The 9,455-nt window shown below is 52.8% G+C and overlaps 1 long non-coding RNA gene and 1 pseudogene across 1 annotated transcript; one reads left to right on the top strand and one right to left on the bottom strand.

The window, feature by feature from the left end:
* Positions 1-516: 516 nt before the first annotated feature.
* LOC124667731 lies at positions 517-5,583 on the bottom strand. Its single transcript, XR_006991387.1, has 2 exons — positions 5,465-5,583; positions 517-912 (listed from the first exon to the last, which is right to left on the bottom strand). It is a non-coding gene; the product is annotated as an uncharacterized LOC124667731 (long non-coding RNA).
* A 2,181-nt stretch (positions 5,584-7,764) lies between these two features.
* On the top strand, positions 7,765-9,013 carry LOC124663831 (annotated as a pseudogene).
* Positions 9,014-9,455: the final 442 nt, after the last annotated feature.

Genomic DNA, 9,455 nt, shown 5'->3' with positions numbered 1-9,455 from the left:
CGCCCCCCTCAGAAAGCGAGGTGGTGTCGATGAAGCGTCGCACAGCCCGGAGCTCCTCCTCAGCAGCCCTAGTGAGGCGGCTCTGGAGGTCCAGCCCCAGCAATACCACCGCGGCCACGGAGGCGTGGGGGTGTGTACTGTGGGAGAAGAGGGCGGGGAAGCGTGTCGCGAGCGGCTCCCCCGGGAGCCACTTATCCAGCCAGAAGGAGGTGGAGCGGCCGTCCGCCACCGCCACTCTAGTAATTTGGCAGATTGACCTAATATAATGACCGAGGCAACCCATGTGTCTCGCTGACTGATTAGTGATTAGAAAGCATCTATGCAATGAACCTATTAAGAAAATCTGGTAACGAGCATGCGCCACTAATTCAATTTGCACTCCATGGCAAGAAAGTCTGGGCCAACCACTCACGTGGGAAATATCAGAGGCGATTTAAAAACTTATAAAAGACATATTTACATAAAACAAATAAAGCTAAGAACGATTACAACATAATAAAGCTAAGATATTTCATAGGTGATGTAAAAGTTTAATGCCCATACGAATAGCAAGGATGGCCTGATTACACAATGCAAGTTTTACAAGTACGGCTAGAGTAAGATCTCCATTTGAATAAACATATATATGTGTCCATGCACACATGTGTTTACATATTTCAGGCATCCCGTGCATATCAAAAATTAAGAAATCAATATGTGAACATGTAATAAAAATTACATTAGTCGGTGCAAATTATTTAGCTAGATCAGCTCGACTAGACAACGCGTTGATGTTTGTATTTCTATCGTACTAGGCAGCCCGGCGCTGAAGACCACAACATGCGATGTAACTCTACAGTTCATTGTGTACCCAGGACCAGGAGGAAGACACATCTTCAGTTCCACCTAATTTTTTGAACATCGCCGTCCATCCTGAAAAATGGGCAGACAATTTACCAAAGGAATCAAGAACCTGGACATAATTTGCAACCATAGAATTCCTTTGGAAAAAATTGAATCACTGAAGAGAAAAGGAATGTCCATTGTCACACCATCACCAGTATATATAACAAGATTTAGAAGCTAGTCAGACCAGAATCTAGCCAATTCATAAGCTTCTAATGCTAAATAAATGAATTGATAGACTTGTAAGGATGCATGGAAACTGGAGAGAGGTGATATGGTGCAGCCTCACCTTGATCTCTACACGAACAAAATTGAGCTAAAGAATCAGCTCTGCCAATATCCTGCAACCATTTAGAATTCCGCCATATTGGAGGATGGAGGATGGAAAATAATTGATTAATAAACTAACAATGTCATCTATGCTCAGAGGCCAGCTACTGGAATATTCTCCACGGTCATTTTGCCAGATCGAAAATACATTTGTGATACTGAAGCTGTCTCGGTCCGTAAATGCAAAATCTGATAGGCTAATATGTAATGACACGATCAAAGGTGGACGTGAGCTGGGCTGCCAAGTCGATCGGGAACGTGCGCCACAAGCTGGCAATCTGCCGTGAGCTCATACTCCGGTTTGACAAGGCCAGGGAGGGCCGCACGCTGACGCCACACGAATCGTGGCTGCACAAAGCTCTCAAGCTTTCCCACCTTGGCCTTGCGTCGCTCGATCGCACGATCGCACGCCAGCGGGCCCGTATCGCTAACCTAAAGGATGGAGACGCCAATACTGCGTTCTTCCACCAGCAGTGCTCATACCGCCGGCAGAAGAATAGGATACGCCGTATCACGGTTGGCAACCGCGTGCTCGACCAACCTGCCGAGATGGCTGAGGCGGCCTTCTCGCACTTCGACGACCTGCTTGGCACGGAGTTTGTTCGAGATTGCACCCTAAACCTCGACCAGCTGATCACGCCGTCTGCTGATCTAGCCGAGCTCGATGAGCCATTCTCCGAGGACGAGATCTGGGCTGCGATCAAGCGCTTACCCGCACGCAAAGCACCTGGGCCTGACGGATTCACCGCCGAATTTCTGCGCGCATGCTGGCCCGTGGTCAAACAAGACGTGCTCGCCGTCTTCCACCGGTTCGATGATCTACGCGGACGGGGATTCCATAGGATCAACCAAGCGCTGCTCACCCTGCTACCTAAACGCCCAGATGCCCAGACGCTTGGCGACTACCGTCCCATCGGTCTCGTGCACTTGATTGGCAAAGTGGTCGCGAAGGTGCTATCGCTAAGGCTGGCCCCGAAGCTCAACAGCCTTGTGAGCAAGAACCAGAACGCTTTCATCGGTGGCCGCAGCCTACACGACAATTTCGTGCTTGTCCGACAGTCCATGCGCCTGTTACATCAGCTACGTGAGCCGAGAGTCATGCTGAAGCTCGATCTCGCCAAAGCCTTTGACACGCTATCCTGGGCGTTCCTCTTCGAGGTGCTCCGGCGGTATGGTTTCGGCGACAAATTCATGGGCTGGATTGCGATCCTGCTCTCCTCCGCAAGCACGCGTGTCTCGCTAAATGGCTGCCACTGGGCCACCGATCCGGCACCGCCGAGGGCTGCGGCAAGGGGACCCCTTGTCGCCGCAGCTCTTCGTGTTGGGCCGTGGACGCCCTTGGGAGGCTGGTCACGCACGCGGCCGCGGTCGGAATTCTACAAGCTCTCCACCCGACCAAGACCATCCCGGTGGCATCCCTCTATGCCGACGACGTGGTCATGTTACTGCCACCCCGCCGTCGCCGACGCCAATGCCGTCAAGTCAATCTTGCGGTACATGTTTGGCGAGCCTCCGGCCTACAAGTCAACTACGACAAGAGCGCGGCGACATTGCTGAAGCTGCGAGGAGGATGCGGCCACGGTGATCACCACGACTACGGCTCCGCCGGTTAGCGGATTGCCCTTGACCTACCCGGGCATCCCAGCGACTTTGCGGCGTCCTACCGGGGCCCGAGTTCCCGCCCCTGGTGGCCAAGACCGCGGCTAAGCTTCCAACTTGGAAGTCCAGGCTCATGGACAGATCGGGGCGGCTCACGCTCGTCAAAGCCGTTCTGGCTGCAATCCCCCTGCACCAGATCCTGGAGAAGATACAGTGTGGATTTCTTTGGGAGGGAAGAGCTGAGGCTAGCGGTGGACACTGCCACGTCAATTGGCGCACTGTAAGCCGGCCAATCTCACTTGGAGGCCTCGGCGTCCATGATGCGGAGAGGGCTGGGCTTGCGGCTGCGTCTACGTTGGCTGTGGCTAAGTAGAACCGACCAAAACGAGCCTGGAGCGGCCCGGACTTGCAATTCACCCGGCGGGAGCGGCTGCTTGTTCTTCGCCTCCACCCACATGATCGCCGGCGACGGACGGACCGGCAGGTTACGGGAGGACCGGCCGGATCGACGGCCGCTCCGTCGGTCAAATCGCACCGGAGCCGCTATGCCTGCATCCCCAAGAGACGCCGGAAGGGCACGTCGATCGCCGACGGACTACTCGCGCACCGGCCGGGCTCGTGACATCCATGGTGTCATCGGCATCCGTGAGATCGGCCGGTACCTGCTGCTTTGGAGGAAGGTGGAGCAATTCACACTCACCGACCAGCCGAGATCAAATGGTATGGCGGTGGAGTGCTAGCGGAACATATTCCGCCAAGACACTGCTACTTGAGCATGTTCCAAGGATCCAAGAGCTGCGGTGCATGGAGGCTGATTTGGAGAACCCGGGCGCCGCCGCTGGGCAAAGTTCTTCCACTGGCTTGCTCACAAGGACCGATGTTGGACAGCGGAGCGGCTGCGGAGACACGGCCTACAACACCATCCCGGATGTCTCCTATGCGATCGGGAACCGGAATCGTTGCAACACTTCTTCGCTAGCATGCCCCTTCTCAAGGCATGTACGGCATGACACCTTGGCATTGCTTAGGCTCACTGCGGGCCACCGACAATGAGCCCTCGCTCGGCGAATGGTGGATCTTGGCGAGGCAAGCAACTCCGAAGCAAATGCGCAAGGGTCTTGCCACTGTCACGCTGCTCATCCCTTGGCTCATTTGGAAGCACCGAAACGCTTGCGTCTTTGAGGGAGAGAGGCCTACGGTCCAGCGCGTCTGCGAGCAGTTTAGAGTAGAAGCAACACTTTGGGCGAGAGCCGGTGCGGCTGGCCTCCGCGATATCCTACCCACAGACTGGGATGTACACTGAATTCTCGTATCTGTAAGCCACCGAGGTGGCTAACATCTGTAACCAACTCTTCTTTGCAATGAAATGAAACGCAATGTCATTGCGTTTTCTCGAAAAAAATCAAAGGTGGACGTAAAGAAACTAACAGGCACACTAATCTATTTTCAAGCACACAAAAATATTACAGCTAGGAAGCTGAAAAGGTGATAATCACTGATAGCATACAAAACGAGAAGCAACTGCCAATCTGATAAACGTATATTTCTGAATAACAAAAGGTATCACCAGCAAGCTTGCTCTCATGAATTGAACTAGAAATTGACTCGGGGCTAATAAAATAGCAGAAATATATGACCCATGTAGCATCAGGTGGAAGAAGAATGTATTATGCGACCATTTAGGATTATGTCATGTTTAAGATTGGAGTCAAAGAAATTACCCCTTAAAAATCCTAGAATGTCATCTATGCTAGGCCAGCAAACTGAAAATAAGCTCTACACGATTTTGCCATATTTACAAATTACAATACATTAGGCATACTTGGTCTATATCTGTCTTCAAGGCAAAATCTACTAGGCTAGGAACATGGTCAAAGCTCGAAGCAAAGCAACTAACATATCACACAAACTTCCGTGAATTTTCCATTCACACTATCATTAATTTTCATGCAAATGACAGTAGCATAATTAGGCACCTAAAAAGTTGAGAGGTATTTATGCATAAGAAAAGTTATGTATAATGACAGGAAAAGCAGAATAACTGAGAAGCAGGCTAAACAGAAAGAGGTAAAAGATTTACTAACAAAAGGTATCGCAAGCAGCTAGTAAACCACATGCACGACCATATATCAACTCTGGCCATGTGTTGAGCTTAAAATACAAAATACCACCAAGGGAAAGAAACGAACTGCAAATATTGGCAGAAGGATTTACCCAAACGCATACTTCTTATTTGTACATATACCCATTTCCAAAGACCAGCTACAACTGAAATAACATTAGGGGCATTGACGTGCTTTGTAAGTATGTCATTTTTCTTTTGATGTATGTGAGTAGCTTTTTGATAACATTTTAAAACTTTCATGTGAAGCCAAATAGCTAGTCATTACTTAGTTGGCATGTATGAAGACACAAAGCCAACTCTTATTACGCGATAGTATTGCCATCAAAGAGATCATTATAATATCAACCTGCAACAAATTAGCCAAAATGTTTTTAAGTGGAGTGGACATGAAAACTTTGTACCTCCCAAACACATGTATTTGAAGAAAAAACGGTAGAAGAGATCTTAATTGCACCAAAAATAAAGGTACTAATTCTAAGAAAACCACATAGACCATAGTATGCTTGACTGGATATCAGGATCTACCTCGGCTTGGCGGCTGAAATCTGATGACAGAGCTTGGATTTGTGTAAACAAACAAGTGAATATGCTAAGATTGCAGCAACATGAATCAACACTAGACCACGATGCTCACAAGAACGGAGCCAAGGTTTACTGCAAATGGGAAACGATGGCATTTAGCATTCGAGTAATGATGAAAATTATCAATGCAAGATTCTAAAAATCATGGTTGCAGGGTTGCGAACTGGTAGCAGTGACCGATAAAATTATATTGGGTTGCCACTCCGCTGAACTGAAATTAAATTAAATTAGGATGAAAATAACTTGACTTGTTGATAATTGGATTATAGAGCCATTGCTACAATAAGAGAAAAATAACAATCTATTTCATGATGGATCAGAAATTACACATTGGTGACATGCAACAAAGTGAGCCAACCAGTTCTTTAACTTTTACACAAAAGACTGCATAGCTAGTCATAAGTTATTTGGTATCAACAAAAGAATAAATCCAAGGCACACTATGTGCCAGCGTTTGGTTGAAGTAAGAGCATTATGTCTTCAACAATAAATTATATTCCTCCAAAAGAATCTGGCATGCGACCCGTGACTATCAGATAAGAGCCAAACGCAAAGACCGAATTGTCAATCTAGTACTAATCATGCCACTTGCAGGTTACCACTTTATTTGATCTGGAAGAAAAAATCATGGCTGCTAACTGTATCCAACAAACAAGGGAAGGAAACGTGGTGCTGCATAGGCTAGTGCTGCAGATCGGGAACGCACCTAAAGGATCCACCAAGCCGGAGAGTGTTCGCGCGGCCTGGTACGCCACCCGCTCGTTCCCTGCAAGAGGATACGTGAGCCACCTCCAAAATTATTTTGGCCGGAGCTGACAGGGAGGGAGAGGGGGATGAGTACTTGCATCTCTAACAGGGGCGGCAGTGCGGAAGAGTACCTGCCGGATGGGGAGAGGAACCGCGGCGACGGCAGGCTCACCATGGAAAACGCCGCGCAGTAGCTCGTGGACGCGTCGTAGTCCACCGGGAAGCGCCCCACGCGCAGCTCCCGTCGGGACTTCCCACGAGCAACGCCGCCTGGAATTCAGGACCGCCGGCGAGGGAGGGGCGGAACTGGGGTCATTCAAAGGGCGGAATTGCTTCACACACGATAAAATCCATACGATTTCTGTCCGATAGTTTCCCACAGCGCTACTTATTCTTTTTCTTGGTGGAACTAACCGTACCATCGGCCTAAAAACCCTCTGCCGAGTGCCCTGTCCCACGACTCAAGCTCCAGCCCACTTTTTTTTTAACGAGACAAAAGATCTACCTTTCCATTGATTAAGAAGCAAAATTGTCCAATTAATAAAGAGTGTCGACGCAGTGGAGTTGCGCGGCATTAGTCGGTAGCATGTATACACCGCAACGGGGGAGTCCCCGAGCGTAGCGAGTCAACGAAAGGCGAGTCCGCCAGCATGGCAAGTCCGTGACACGTGACTCCACGAGCGTGACGGGTCCGCGGAAGGTGAGCCTGCGAGCGTGGCGAGTCAGCGAAAGGTGAGTCGGCTAGTCCACGATGGGCGGGGTCGATGCAAAGGACGGAGTCGCCCGACGGAGGGGGTCGCGCTATGGAGGAAGATGTCGACGTAGCAAACATGGTCGACTGTCAACCCAGCCTCTACCTAGTTGTCGCGCCCTGCATAGCATGCCGTCACCACCTTCCGAGGCCGTCGTCCCCACCTTCTGAGGCTGTCGTCCCCATGTCAAATCACAACCAGAAGATCACAAGCCAAGTTGCACATAAACATCTGCCCCTAAACCACGGCCATTACGCCCGAGAGATTGCCCCCTCGACATGCAAGCAACAACAACCCATGGCTGCATCTGCCTGAGCTGATAGACCTCGCCACCATCGTAGAACAGGGTCACCACCCATAGTATGTTGATCCGTAACCAGGGCCGACAGACCTCGCCACCATCGTGGAACCTTTTTAGCGCAAGGAAGGTTAAGGCATTTCCAACGGGGTGACGCATTTCGGACGCCCAAAAGTGGTCGCGAGCGTCCATTTGCGCCACCCCGCGGCCGGCGCTGCTCATGCTGGCTCCGGTGGAGGTTGAGCTGCAACGGCGCTACGGTGGAGGTTGTGCGGCTAGGGTTTTGTGGGGAGGAGATGAGATGCTCGCGCCCTTTTTATATAGATCGGAGGCAGGGCGACGATCGCGGCACGTGTGACATCGTCATTACTTCGTGCGCAGAGGTAGGCGACGCCCGCGCGCCACGCGAGGCATCGCCACTTACGCGGACGCAGACTGCTGAAGCGATGCCTCGGCGCCAGTACTGGCGGAGAAGACGCGTCGACGCTAGGTCACTGCCAGGTGGGCCAGATGAAACGTTCGCCAGACGCGAGCGGACACTTTGCGCGTCCGCGCAACGTCCGCAGAGACGCATATTTGGGTCAAGTTTGCGTCGCCGCGGACGACCCGATCATTTTGCGTCGCCCCACGCACTGAAGATGATACCAGACACATTTTCGGTCCGGCGGATGAAAACGATCTCAGCGTCCGTTTACGTTGCGCGGCTGAAGATGCCTTATAACACACGGATGCCATTTATTTAGCCGGAGGATGATAGCGAAGTATTTAGGTGGGCTTGAATTTTAGTACTAGGTACTCCGTATAAGAAAGAGCAGGCAGAGTCCAACCGCGTGAAGCAAAGGTCGCTGCTATCAAAAGATCGTACGGGTATCGGACACATGTTGTCGTGTGTATAGCAGAGCTCTTCAAAGGGGCGGGGGGTGGGGGTGGGCTGGGGTCAGGCTGTAAGTGGGCAGGCTAGCGGCGGCCCACCAAGTGCCCTTTTGTGTCCATACAAACTGAACGGGCTGCCGCTACATGACCGTACAATACGCTCATCTTTACCGGCGTCCGGCCAGCCCGATTAAACCCGCCAGCGTCCTGCCAGAAAAAGCCAGCGTGGGGAGAGCAACCATGCTTCCTTCCTTTTCCATACTTGTCAGCTCCGCCTCCGAACTTCCGGCTCCACCGCAGACATGGCCGGCGCCGTCCCGCCGCCGCCGGAGAGGATGACGCGGCGTGGGAGCGCGCCATCAACGCGTCCGTGAAGAACGCGCCCAACTCCCCCTTCTTCGCGCCCAAGACCCTAACCCTCGACGGCGCCGTCAAGTCCTCCACGGGCCGCCTGTCCTCGCCGGCGCTCTTCGACCGCTTCCCGTCCCTGGAGGAGCTCTCGGTGGCTGGCGCTCGCCTCTCCTCGCTCGTGGGCCTGCCCCGCCTCCCGGCCCTCCGCCACCTCCTGGCCCCGAGAACCGCCTCTCGGGCGCCGAATCCCTCGCCGCCGTCGCGGGGTCCTGCGGCGGCACCATCCGCCACCTCGACCTCGGCAACAACCACTTCGCGCACGTCGAGGAGCCAGCCGGAAGCGTGTCGCCCGTCGATGGTGACCGGGGCGAGGGAGAGCGGAGAAGTCTCGATCTCGAAGACCTTATCCTGTCGAGGCGGCGTGGCGGTGGTAGCGAACTCATAGCTGAAGCCCATCGTGTTTTCCCCTGATCGTGGGTGTTCGCTTAGAGGTTTTAATTGGGCTGGGCTGGCGGCGCCGTGGACGACCCGTGACCACCTACATGCCTAGGTTGGGGCACGGACTCTCCGGGCGGCAGCGGCGGGTCGCCGGTGGTCGCCGGATTTGTCGAGCTGGAGGAGCGTGTGCCGGCGGTTCTACGGAAACACGGTCGGCCGGGCAACGCACGTCCCGATCCGCGCGATATGAAAAACCGACAACCTAATAAACCCCCAAAAAATACATCGAGCGGAGCCTGCCACGGTGTGAGCCGCACCCGAAGCAGAGTTGGGCTGGCTCGGTGAACCGACCCGGGTGCAGAATTACTTATTCTGAGCATCTCCGGCCCCTATATAAGGGATTCTGGGCGGAACGCCCGCTCCGACCGAGACCCCCCCCCCCGACCAAACTCCACCTTCCTCGATCCCGCCCCGC

The sequence above is a fragment of the Lolium rigidum genome, chromosome 6 (assembly GCF_022539505.1).
Source record: "Lolium rigidum isolate FL_2022 chromosome 6, APGP_CSIRO_Lrig_0.1, whole genome shotgun sequence".
Lineage (NCBI taxonomy): Eukaryota > Viridiplantae > Streptophyta > Magnoliopsida > Poales > Poaceae > Lolium > Lolium rigidum.
This window is presented reverse-complemented; position numbering and strand designations above follow the sequence as displayed.